Below are 13860 nucleotides of genomic sequence, written 5' to 3'. Positions count from 1 at the left end.
TCTTTACTATTATAGGATATAGCTAGAAGACTAGTTAATGATCATTAAAAAAAACTGGAAGGGGTAGTGCACTTATCATGAACACATTTACTATCTAAACCTGCAGGTTCTAATCACAGACAAGTGACAGGATTTTGATTTATCTGGGTTTCTGTACCCCCATGTCTATCAGCCTTACTTATTGACTGATTTACAATGAAGTATCCATTATACTGAACACTGAAAAACTGAACAGTATAGCACTCCATTTATTAAACATGGTTATTTTATCTGAATCATTATCATTTCATGTAAAAGATCTCTCTAAAGTAATTCTAAAAATTACTAAAGAATAACTGCTAAATCATTTAGCAGTTATTTCAATATAATCTTATCATTTGTATTGAAATATTAAAATTTATCATCTAAAAACAGAAGCTGGGAGGCTTCCCTGGTGGTCCAGCAGCTAAGAATCAGAGCTTCCACTGCAGAGGATGCAGGTTCCACCCTTGTCAGGAACCAAGCTCCTGAATTCCATCTGGTTGGGGAAGAAAAAAAAAACATGGCACTCTAAAGAGCTTTTAGAAAATATCTGCAAATATGCATATGAGATAACAGATATTCATTAACCCTACTGTGGTAATCATTTCATGATGTATGTAACTCAAATCATTATGTTGTACACCTTAAACTTATACAGTGTTGTATGTCAATTATATCTCAACAAAACTAGAAGACAAAAATGAAAGGAACAAATTAAGGCTGGAAGGAAATATATAAATTTGGTTCAAAAGTAACTATAAATAAATATTTGCTATTTTCAATATTTCATCAATGAGAACATACAGATTATATACTTTTTTAAAAGTTTTACTATTCAGGACACTTAGAATAGTCCAAAGGAAGAACTCAGGTCAGAGCTGCTGCTGCTAAGTCACTTCAGTTGTGTCCGACTCTGTGAGACCCCATAGAGGGCAGCCCACCAGGCTCCCCCGTCCCTGGGATTCTTCAGGCAAGAACACTGGAGTGGGCTTCCATTTCCTTCTCCAATGCGTGAAAGTGAAAAGTGAAAGTGAAGTTGCTCAGTCGTGTCCAACTCTTCGTGACCCCATAGACGGCAACCCACCAGGCTCCTCCGTCCACAGGCTTTTCCAGGCAAGAGTACTGGAGTGGGTTGCCATTGCCTTCTCCAATAGAGCTAGGCTATCTCTACTTAATGTCTGTGTTCATCAGTATCTCTAAACTGCAGATTTTCAAGTGGCATACAACATGACAGAGTAATTTCTACCTTGTGTGTATATTAGTGGAAATTGTGCTTCATGAAGCCCCAAACCCCTGCCTGAAGTGTCTGTTACAATTCCTAAGGGAGCGGTGTTCAGTGACATTTGGCTCTGTATACAAATGAAAAGCCATGCAACCAGAGTAATGGTTTTTCCTTTTGGTCTGTTATTTTGTGGTCCATGATACAGATTCAAAAGTAGCAGCTACATGTACTATTCATGGAATTTAAGTTACCAACACAAAATCTCAGTGTCAGTCTTTACTTGTCGTCAATATGTTCACAAGTGATCAAACTACCCATATAAGCATCTGACTATCAGGCTACAGATCACAGGGTCACAAAGAGTTGGACACGACTGAACCAACTTACCACCTATGCATGGTCTACTACTGGAGAAGGAAATAGCAACCCACTCCAGTATTCTTGCCTAGAGAATCCTGTGGTCAGAGCAGCCTAGTGGGCTGCTGTCCATAGGATCTCACAGAATCAGATGTGACTGAAGCAACTTGGCATGCATGCATGCATTGGAGAAGGAAATGGCAACCCTCTCCAGTATTCTTGCCTGGAGAATCCCAGGGACAGAGGAGCCTGGTAGGCTGCAGCCCATGGGGTGGCACAGAGTCAGACACGACTGAAGCGACATAGCAGCAGCAGCAGCATGGTCTACTCTATGGGCTTCCCTGGTGGCTCAGACAGTAAAGAGTCTGCCTGCAGTGCAGGAGACCAGGGTTCAATCCTTGGTTCGGGAAGATCCCTGGAGAAAGAAATCGCTACCCACTCCAGTATACTTGCCAGGAAATCCCATGGACAGAGGAGCATGGTGGGCTACAGCTTGTTAGGTTGCATACAGCAGTTAGTTGCTCATGATTGACCAACTAACACTGTGATCTACTGCAATTGTACCTGAGTGTCTTTAGCATGTAAATAGCACACTATTTTTAGCACATAAATAGCACAATATTTTTTATCACAACTGACTGTTCTTTTAATTAAATCACATTTTTCTTAATGTATGCAAGCAGATATTACCTATAAATTTCTTATTTAATACAGCAAAATAAGTATTATAAAACATACCACAATGACTTCCCTGATGGTCCAATGGTTAAGAATTCACCTTGCAATGCAGGGGACACGGGTTTGATCCCTTGTTGAGGAACTAAGATCCCACCTGCCGCAGAGCAACTAAGCCCACGTGCCATGACTAGAAGGCCAAGTGCCACAACTACTAACCCCATGGACTTCAATGAAAGATCTCACATGATGCAATCAAGACCTGATGCAGCCAAATACATTTTAAAATAAATAAAACATGCTACCAAAAGGGGGGTTGGCTCTGACAGGGTTTAGAATCTTTATTATAAACTTCTTTTAAGATTCTTTATATATATTGCAAAACAAACTAGAAAGGTATTTTCAAGAAAGGATTTGGGACTTCCATGGTAGTCCAGAGGCGAAGACTTTGCACTGCCAATCCAATGGACCAAGATTCAATCCCCTGTCCTGGAACTAGATGCCACATGTGACAATGAAGATAAAGATCTCACGTGCCACAACTAAGACCCAGAGCATGAAATGGTTGGATGGCATCACCAACTCACTGAACATGAGTTTGAGCAAACTCCAGGAGATGGTGGTGCACAGGGAAATCTGGCATGCTGCAGTGTATGGGGTCGCAAAGAACGGCTGAACAACATCAGTTTATCCAGTAATGTAATGCCCTAAGCGAACTTCACAAAATACTGACATATCTACTTATCACTCACGTTATATTAAAAATTATTAGGAATTATATGTCTGTTTTAATTGAATCAGTTAATTTTTCTTTAAAAAATTCCATTCTTGGGACTTCCTTGGTGGTCCAGTAATTAAGAATCTATCTTACAGAGGAGGAGACGTGGGTTCAATCCCTGATTTGAGAACTAAGATCCCACGCGGCTCAGAGCTACTGAGTTTGTGCGCCTCAACTAGAGATCAGCCTGTGCAATGCAACTATTGAGTTGAGCCTATGTGCAGCAACTAAGACCCAGCGCAGCCAAAAACTTTTTTTTAATTGTATTCTCAGCATACTCTGTGTACTAACATAATGTATTCAGCATTCAAATAAAACATATTCAGTTCTTAAAATAAATTAAACCAACTGTTGTCATCCACTGCCCATTTCGGAGTGTCAGTGTTCTTCATTTCTAACTGGTATGGTATCTTTCTCTATTAAGGATCTTTATGTGGTAAGAATTTAGGCCTCTCCAAAATCAGAAATAGTCAAAGCTAATCCCAGAGGCATAAGGTCTGAGAAGTACAATCCTGAAGATCACATAGAGCAGCAGAATCTCAGCAGTAGTCTACACTTTAGGACACAGGGTATAGCATAGTGGTATAAAATTCACCTCCCAGTGTAGGAGATGCAAGAGACACAGGTGAGATCCCTGGGTCGGGAAGATCCCCCGGAGAAGGAAACTGAAACCCACTCCAGTATTCTTGCCTGGAAAACTCCATGCACAGAGGAGCCTGGCAGGCTACAGTCCATGGGTTGCAAAGACCAAGCAAACACACATAGAGCAATGCAAAGCATCTCAGAATGCCAGGGGATCATCAGACCACAGGGTAGCTCCACGATTCACACTTTCACCTTAATTTTTATTTGCTCCTTCCACTGATAATCTCTGAACACTTGATAAGGTTTGAAACAAGCCATATAAATCAGCACTGTTTATTTAAAGGCAGTAGAAAATTTTAAGTAACTCCCACATTCCCAACAACTTTGTAAAAGTCATTACTGTCAGATAAAAGTATCAACAGAAATTTAGATACCTAATCCGTAACAATGGTACTCCCATGGGGAGTGGGGACAGTACATTATTGGTATTATTTCTTCACACTCAATAGGCTAATGAAAAATTTAGTTCAGCACACTACCAGGTCTAAAGAATGTTAATCTTCTTACAAAAATTAAAAAAATAAAAACCACATCATTCCATTATTCCAAAATATTGCAAACGGTTAGCTTCTTAAGATACTCAATTTAAAATTATTTAAACATTTTTCATTCAAATATTTAATTTTTTGTTTTGCTTTAAATACTTTTAAATTTATTTTGGTTGTGTTGGGTCTTAGTCACAGCACTGGGGATCTTTACTGGTGGTGCACAGATTCTTCAGCTGTGGAGAGCTCGAGGGCACACCCAAGATCTCAGTTCCTGGAACAAGGATCAAACCTGGATTCCCCCAAATGGCCAGGCAGGGGAAGTCCCAAAATAGTTCCATTTTTTATTAAATAATGCTATTTATTTTTTCCAGTGTTCCTAATTTTCAGTCTGCTCTCCTGGCTTTTAATCTAAATGTTCAATCATAATAAAAAGATAAGAAAAAAATAAGAAAAAAAGAAATAAGAAAAAAATAATAAATTATCTTAATTGGATATTTATTACCAAGAAGATGTATTTCATCCCCACAGTGTTCTCCCTTCACCTTGTCCCTTCTCTTCTACTTCCAATGAATAGTATTAGGGTCACAAGAAAGTGAAAGTGAAGTTGCTCAGTCGTGTCCGATTCTTTGCAACCTTGACTGTAGCCCGCCAGGCTCCTCTGTCTGAGGGATTCTCCAGGCAAGAATACTGGAGTGAGTTGCCATTTCCTTCTCCAGAGGATCTTCCTGACCCAGGGACTGAACCCGGGTCTCCTGTATTGCAGGCAGACGCTTTATCCTCTGAGCCACCAGGGAAGCCCAGCGGCACGGGAACTAACCATTAAAATTGCTTCAGTCACTGGTGGACCATTACCATGATTTAGAGTACATGTGATTATTTTTCTAAATATATCAAATTAATCAAAGACTCACTGCCAATTCCTAATATATGGGGATCTTCTCCAACCATTAAAAATAAAGCTGATGGAATTCTCCAACACGATGTACAAGTATTTTCTATTTCAAAATGTTTTTTTGCTTAAAATAACACATAAACAGAAAAGTACTTTACAAACTACTATTAAAAAAAAAACACCATCTATATCAAAAATTAGAACACTGCCAGCATCCCAGCGACTCCTTAGATATTCCGTCCAAATATCAACCGCCTCCCTCATCTCTCAGCACAACTCTGTGGTAAGCTTTTCTCTGCATTTACTCATTTTACGTAATAGTACAAACTGCAAAGTAAAGCAAATATTATAATCCTGGCTTAGTGGATATACTTTGTACCTATTATGGGATACATACTTTAGACAAAAGTTTCATAGTCTGGACAACTACTGCTTCTGTTTTTCAGTCTAGTAGCAATGGAACCAACAGATTAACTAGGGTGGGTTTTCTTTTCTTTTTACATGACAACAAATCTTGATTTCAGAAATCCTAATCAAGTATGGTACTTGTTTATAACAACTGACATCAAACAATCAAAAATTACTGTATAGCAAAGGGTATCCACATATAAGTGCTGTGAGGGTGAGTCATGAACCAGATTGTACAAGTGAGTAGGGAGGCTGGTGAGTAACTACCCAACAGCCCTCGCATCTAGGAACTGATTCAGTGCCAGAAAGCCAACTGAATGGCAAACAGTAACACGAGAAGAATTTTAAATAGGTTACAGCTGTAGAAAAAGCACTATTACAGGCTCTGAACCTTTTAGTTATTTCCGTCTGCTGTCATTTTGAATGTTAAATTGTAGGATGTAAAAATTAAATGAGAATCCTAAAAAGCCAGCATTTCTCCCAAACCATTTCAGGATTACCCTTCTGCACACTGGTCTAAGTTTGGTCTATGCAAGAATTCGTCTGTTTTAAAACTTTTCCTTGGGCTTCTCTGGTGGCTCAGTGGTCAAGAATCCACCTGCCAGAGCAAGAGATACGGGTTTGATCGCCGGTCCGGGAAGATGCCACATGCCGCAGAGGAACTAAGCCTGTGCACCACAACTACTGAGCCTGTGCTCTAGAGCCCAGGGGCCCAAACTACTGAAGCCTGTGCTCTCCAGCAAGGGAAGCCACCAAATTAAGAAGCCCGCACACCGCAACTAGAGATGCCCCTGCTCATCACAACTAGAGAAAAGCCCACACAGCAACTAAGAGCCAGCAAAGCCAAAAACAATAAATAAAATTACCCAAAGAATTCCTTAATTAAAACAAACAAAAATAAATAAAACTTCCCTGTCGACCAATTTTCCTCATAAACTATCCAACAATGAATGACAAAATGCTTCTGTGGATAGTTTCATAGCCCCTTCATGCTGCAACTAAAGATTTTGGATGCCGCAACTAAGACCCAGTGCAGCCAAATAAACACATATTTTTAAAAAAGCGGTTAGGACTCCGTGCTTTTACTGCCAAGGCTCCAGATTCAACCCCTGGTCAGGGAACTAAGATCCCACGAGCCATGCAGCATGGCCAAAACACAAAACAAAACAGTATGGTACCAGCACAAAAACAGACACACAGATCAAAGGAACCTAACAGAACTCAGAAATGAACTCACACTTACATGTCAACTAATCTATGACAAAGGAGGTGGAGGTAAGAACAAACAATGAAGAAAAGACAGCCTCTTCAATAAATGGTGAGCAAAAAACTGGAAAGCTACATGAAAAAGCATCAAACTGAATTACTTTCTCATATAGAATACAAAAATTAATTCATAATGTTGATTGAAGACTTAAATGTCTGAAACCATAAAACTCATACAAGAAAACACTCTTAGACATTGGCCTTAGCAATATTTGGGGGGTATGTCTCCTCAAACAAAGGGAACAAAACCAAAAATAAACATCAAACTAAAAAGGTCCTGCACCACAAAGGAAACTATCAACAAAATGAAAAGGCAGCCCACTGAATCGGAAAAAATATCTGAAAACAATATCCATTAAGGGGTTAATACCCAAAGCATAAACTCATACAACTCAACATCAAAAAACAGCACAATTACAAAATGGGCAGAGAACCTGAACAGACATTTTTCCAAAGACATACTGACGGCCAACAGATACATTGAAAAGATGCTCAACATCACTAACCATCAGAGAAATGTAAATCAAAACAATAATGAGATACCACCTCCACCTGTCAGAATGTCTGCTGTCAAAAAAACCAAGTAACAAGTGTTGGCAAGGACGTGGAAAAATGGAAACCCTTGTGCACTGTTGGTGGGACTGTATACTGGAGCAGCCATTATTGAAACACAGTATGGAGGTTCCTCAAAAAGTTAAAAATAGAACCGCCAGTAATTTCACTTCCGGGCATTTGCCTGAAACAAACCAAAATTCTAATTCAAAAAGATATATGCACCCCAATGTCCACTGCAGCATTACTTAAAACAGTCAAGATATGGAAGCAACCTAAGCATCCATCAATAGACAACTGGATGAAGATGTAATATCTGTATCTATAATGGAATATTACTTAGCCATAAAGGGGGAAGGCGATCTTGCCATTTTTTACAACACGGATCTAGAGGGTATTATGCTAAATAAAATAAGTCAGACAGAAAAAGACAAATGTATCATCTCACTCACATGTGCAGTGTAAAAATTAAATAAACAAAATGAAAACAGATTCATATATAGAAAACCAACAGGTGAGGAGTGAGCAAAACAGATGAAGGGAAGTAAAAGGTGCAAAGCTCCAGTTATCTAATTAAAAAAAAAAGCCACAAGTATCTAATATACAGTGTAAGGAACAGGATCAGTAATAAGTTGTAATAGCTTTGTATAGGGATAGATGGGTACTAGACCAATCGTGGTGATCATCTCATAATGGATATGTGTGTGCTAAGTCGCTTCAAGCATGTCCGACTCTCTGCAACCCTATGGACTGTAGCCTGCCAGGCTCCTCTGTTCATGTGATTCTCCAACCAAGAATACTGGAATGGGTAGCCATTCCCTTCTCTGAGGGATCTTTCCCAATCCAAAGGTCAAACCTAGTCTCCTGTATAGCAGGTGGATTCCTTACCATCTAAGCCACCAGGGAAGCCCTATTCATAATGTATGCATAATGCAGTCCACCTGAAACTAACATAATATTGTACATCAACTGTTTCAGTTTATTTAAAAAAAAACCCTCACATGTGCTCCCTGACTTACATTCAGTCCTATGCTGTGTACTCTACCACCGTGTTCTTCGCATCAACCTTCTCCATTCAAATAGAAAACAGAACTATGAAGAGGAGTGGAGGGCACCGATGATACCATCATGATGTTCGAAAATCATTCATCATTTAGCTTTCATCCTTGTTTATGACTCTGCACTTTTTAATCCCCTGGTAGAAATGGACATGTTGACAGCTTTCTTTCGCCTCTTGACTAATCATCTGACTAAAATTACACTATTTTTCCTAAGTATAGAGACACAAAGTATGTGAATTTGAGGCAGGTATAGACAAGAGTACTTTCCAAGAGAAAGGGATATTTGAACAGTCTTGAAGAGAGGAAATTGGCTAGCCAAAATGAAAAAGAACATATGCAAAGGCCTAAGAAACCTTAATTATCTGAGGAATTCAAGACTACCATTTGGAACAGAAAGAAGTGGAAAACAGAGGCAGAATGGTAGTGGAGGGGCTGGCCAAATGCACATTCCGGTAGGCCACATTAAGGTTCTATGCTTTATGCAAAAAACAACAGGAGACTCAACGATGAAAGTTAAACAAGTGAATAAAAATTGATCAAATAAACAAATTTTATATATCACAGTGAGAAAATGAATATACAAAGAACACAAACCCAACAGAAAAATGGGCAAAATAATTAAATAGAAATTTTCACAGGAGCCAAAAGTCCCATTAGCATATCGGGAGTATATACCATAAATATCATTAGTCACCAAGGAAAGTGAATTAAAATCACAATGAGATACCATTTCATAGATCTGTAGGGACAGTAAACTGATTCAACCTCTTTCAAGAATTTTGGCATCAAAAATTCCTTTACTAGGCATCCATGCCAGGAAACCCCTTATCCAAGTTGTCACATGTACATGGGTGTGCAATGTGAAATTTTTCATAATATCCAAAAACTAGACACAAACTAAATGTGCATTAATAGAATGGATCAGGACTTCCCTGGTGGCACAGTGGATGAGAGTCCCCCTGCCAATGCAGGGGACACAGGTTTGATCCCTACATCAGGAAGATTCCACATACTGCGTAGTAACCAAGCCTGTTTGCCACAACTACTGAACATGTGCTCTAGAGCCCGTGGGCCACAACTACTAAAGCCTGCACACCTACAGCCTGTGGTCCTCAACTAGAGAAGCTACTGCAATGAGAAGCCTTCACACTGCAGTGAAGAGTTGCCCCCACTCACTGCAGCTGGAGAAAGCCCACGCACAGCAATAAACACCTAGAGCAACCAAAACAACTAAAATTTCAAAGAACAGAATGGTTCAATAAATTATACATTTTAAAATATAGGAAATTATTGAAGCTATACACACTACCATAAATGAATCATAAAATAATATTAAGAGAAATAAAGAATATATACAATATGATTCCATTTACTCAAAGCCTTATATCGTTCAGAGATAAAGATGAACAGAGATAGTAAGGTTAGAAAGAAAAGCAAGAAAATAACAAAAACTCAGTAAAGAAGAGCTTGGGGAGAGGAAGGGAGATTGATAGAAGAAAGCACCTATGATTACTCTGGCTGTTATGCAGAGTTGTTCACTTTTCATCATTCTTTAAATTATAAATTTAGGTTCTCATGTACTCTTCTGCATAGATGCTAAATTTCACACTCTTTTAAAATGGATTAACAGCAATAACAGATGTAAAGCTCCTCAGCAGCACCTAGCCTGAAGAATCCATTTGATGGGAACCCATTCCCCATTTTACTGTGCCTATGACCTCAGGGTTAATGACAATCAAACCCAAGCTCTATATTTTTTCTATCACCGGCACTTGCTTCTTTTCCAGCATTATTCCTACCTAAGAATCCTAACTATCCTCATGGCCCTAACTACTACTCCTCATCACCTTTGTCTTTATCTCTAGATTCCAAGAGGGAAGTGGCATTAGCATCTGCAGCAAGGAGTTGTGATCCTGCTCAGCTCTACTCCTGTCTCCTTTGCTGAAATCTAAATGGTGAGTTCCTGAATGACAGGGACAGGTTCTGTCATCTTTGCGGTTCGCTGTGCACCATGTCTGATGCAGGACCTCAGTAACTATTTCCTAAATGATGAATAAATAAATACATTACAGAGCTAAGCTACTAGTGGAAAATAAGATTAAAGTTTAAAATCAAGTTGGTGCTTTCTCAGGTTCCCTAGACCCTTTCATAGTTCTAAAAAAGAATCTTCAAGAACAAGAGAAACACAATTCCAAAGTTGCTTTAAAATCTTTGCCACAAAATAATCTCCATTAATTAATAATTCTCAAAACTCTGAAAAAAAAGTCAGACCTTTCTTCAAAGTAACATAAATGATTTCCCATTTCAATTTTTACTACTGTAATTTACTATTATTTTCTTTTAAAAATTACACTTAAGGGGGAGGGATAAATTGGGACATGAAAACTGACATACACACACTACTTCATTAGTTACCTATATACCTATATTAAGTATTTTGCATGAAATAGGTAACTAATAAGAACCGATCTACTCAATAGTCTGTGATGGCATGTATGGGAAAAGAATGTTTAAAAAAAAAAACAAGAGTGGATATATGTATAACTGATTTAATTGTACATATGAAACTAACACAGCACTGTATTGCAAATCAACTATACTCTAATAAAAAAATTTTTTTTAACTTACACTTAAAATGTACTCTATGTATAATGCATAAAACTAGTTCATCCCCAACATAAACAAGATCAACAAGGCAGTCATTTATATCGCCTTATATATACTACTTCCTCTGTCATGTGGCAGTCAAAAGGCTAAGTGAGATGTTTGCAGCAAAGAAAACAGTTTTGAAAGGTCATGCTATGCAGACAGCAGAATTTCTATCACAATATCCTTACTGTCTGTGGCACACTATATGACAATCTAACCACAGTTATTTTCTGAGTTAAAGCAAAAAGCATGTTATCAAAGAACCAGAAACAGTAGACACAAACAATACAATCTTTATGAACACTTTTCTAATACATAAACAAAAAGAATCCTGAGGCAACGAACTGGGAGAAGAGGAACTAGTAAAAACTAGAAGACAAGTTTAAACCACTCAGTTTATTCATAATATTCATATAACATGATAAGAAGCTACTAAAATAAACTTTTTCAAGTTTATTATTACCCTATGATCCAGTTAAAACATAAGATTTACCTAGGAAAAGCAAAATTATAACAATGTTGAAGCCAATGAATATAATCTATTTCAATATTTCCAAATCTTAATGACAACTGCAAACGAGGTACAAAGTTTCAAAAACTGCAGAAACTATAATCCCATCAGCACTTTTTTTTTGCTTAATAACTTTGATTGGTCTTCTATCCATCTGAACAATTAATGTCTTTCCCAACTATTAAACAGTGTGTCAGTCAACAGCACAATGAAAATCTCTCCACCAACTTACAAAATTTCCAATTTCCAAGCACATCTGTTGGAGGAGGGGAAGTATTCTAACCCATTTAATCATCCTGTCCAGTCCTTGGAAATCATAGTTATTCCTGCTCAGAAATTAAAACACATAGCTTTCTCTTAAGCCAAGTGAAGGTCCTTACTACAGTAAACATCACAGTCAGATTACACAGAATAACTAAGTTTTTGGCAATGCATTCTTTTCAAAGCCCAATAATTTTCATTTTTGTGTGGATCTGTCACTAAAATTTATTAATAACTAGGTGTTCTTGCCTGGAGAATCCCAGGCACAGGGGAGCCTGGTGGGCTGCTGCTATGGGGTCACACAGAGTCGAACACGACTGAAGTGACGCAGCAGCAGCAGCAGGTGACAACTTTCTTTACAATTTCTGACGGCAACAAAGCATGAAGATTTGTGTTTCTACTAAGACTACTAGAAAACAACCTATGATAACCTTCTTTTAAGGAAATATACTTAAAATGTTCCACTGTTTAAAATCAAAAACACACTATAAACCAAATTCAGGCAAAGATGTGAAGAAATTGTAAACCCTTGTATATTACTGGTGGGAATGAAAAATGGTGCAAATACTGTGAAAGAGTATGGTAGTTCCTAAAATATTTAAACAGAATTACCATATGATACAGGGCTTCCCTTGTGGCTCAGCTGGTAAAGAATTTGCCTGCAATGCAGGAGACCTGGGTTCGATCCCTGGGTTGGGAAAATCCCCTGGAGAAGGGAAAGACTACCCACTCTTAGTATTCTGGCCTGGAGAATTCCATGGACTGTACAGTCCTTGGGGTTGCAAAGAGTCGAACACGGCTGAGTGACTTTCACTTCACTTCACCATATGATCCAGCAGTTCTACTTTTCTTGGTATATAACCCAACCAGTCCATTCTGAAGGAGATCAGCCCTGGGTGTTCTTTGGAGGGTAAGATGCTGAAGCTGAAACTCCAGTACTTTGGCCACCTCATGCGAAGAGTGGACTCTTTGGAAAAGACTCTGATGCTGGGAGGGATTGGGGGCAGGAGGAAAAGGGGACGACAGAGGATGAGATGGCTGGATGTCATCACTGACTCGATGGATGTGAGTCTGAGTGAACTCTGGGAGTTGGTGATGGACAGGGAGGCCTGGTGTGCTGCGATTCATGGGGTCGCGAAGAGTCGGACACGACTGAGCGACTGAACTGAACTGAACCCAAAAGAATGAAACGAAAGCAGTCACACAGATATTTGTATACCCATGTTTAAAGCAGTATTATTAACAATAGCCAAAGGTGGAAACAAGTCAAATTTGACTCAATAGATGGGTGGATAAACAAAATGTGGTACATATTCATACATACAATGGAATATTTAGTCAGCCTTAAAAGAGACGTTGTGATACATGCTAAACAGAGATGAACCTTGAAGACCCCTATACTAAGTGAAATAACCCAACCATGAAAGGACAAACACTGTATGGCTGCACTTACAAGCCCTAAACAGAAGAGGCAAATTCTCAGAGACAGACAACTTCACAGAATAAGGGATATCTGGGTTTAGAGGTGATACAATAAGTTGTGGAAATGGACAGTGTTGATGGGTGCACAACACTATGAATATATTTATGTCAGGAAATTGTACACTTAAAAAACAGTTAAAATGGCCAACGTTTAGGAGAACGTGTTGAGCTCTTTCCAAATGCCCACATTTGCACATACCCCAAATTTAAGGATTCCTTCATCTATAAAATGTGGATAACTTCCACTTTAGAGGGAAGTTGTTGATAGGATGAAATACAATGATAAAGTAAGAACAATAAAGTCACATAGAGTTGTGGATGGCTTAACATTTATTTAAGCTCATTTATCTGAAAACGTGGCCCACTGGAGAAGGGAATGGCAAACCACTACAACATTCCTGCCTTGAGAACCCCATGAACAGTATAAAAAGGTAAAAATGGGAACGGGCTTCCCTTGTGGGTCAGACAGTAAAGCATCTGCCTACAATATGGGAGACCCAGGTTCGATCCCTGGGTCAGGAAGATCCCCTAGAGAAGGAAATGGCAACCCACTCCAGTATTCTTGCCTGGAAAATCCCATGGACAGAGGAAC

Source organism: Capricornis sumatraensis, chromosome 1 (assembly GCF_032405125.1).
Source record: "Capricornis sumatraensis isolate serow.1 chromosome 1, serow.2, whole genome shotgun sequence".
In the NCBI taxonomy this organism is placed as follows: Eukaryota; Metazoa; Chordata; class Mammalia; order Artiodactyla; family Bovidae; genus Capricornis; species Capricornis sumatraensis.
This window is presented reverse-complemented; position numbering follows the sequence as displayed.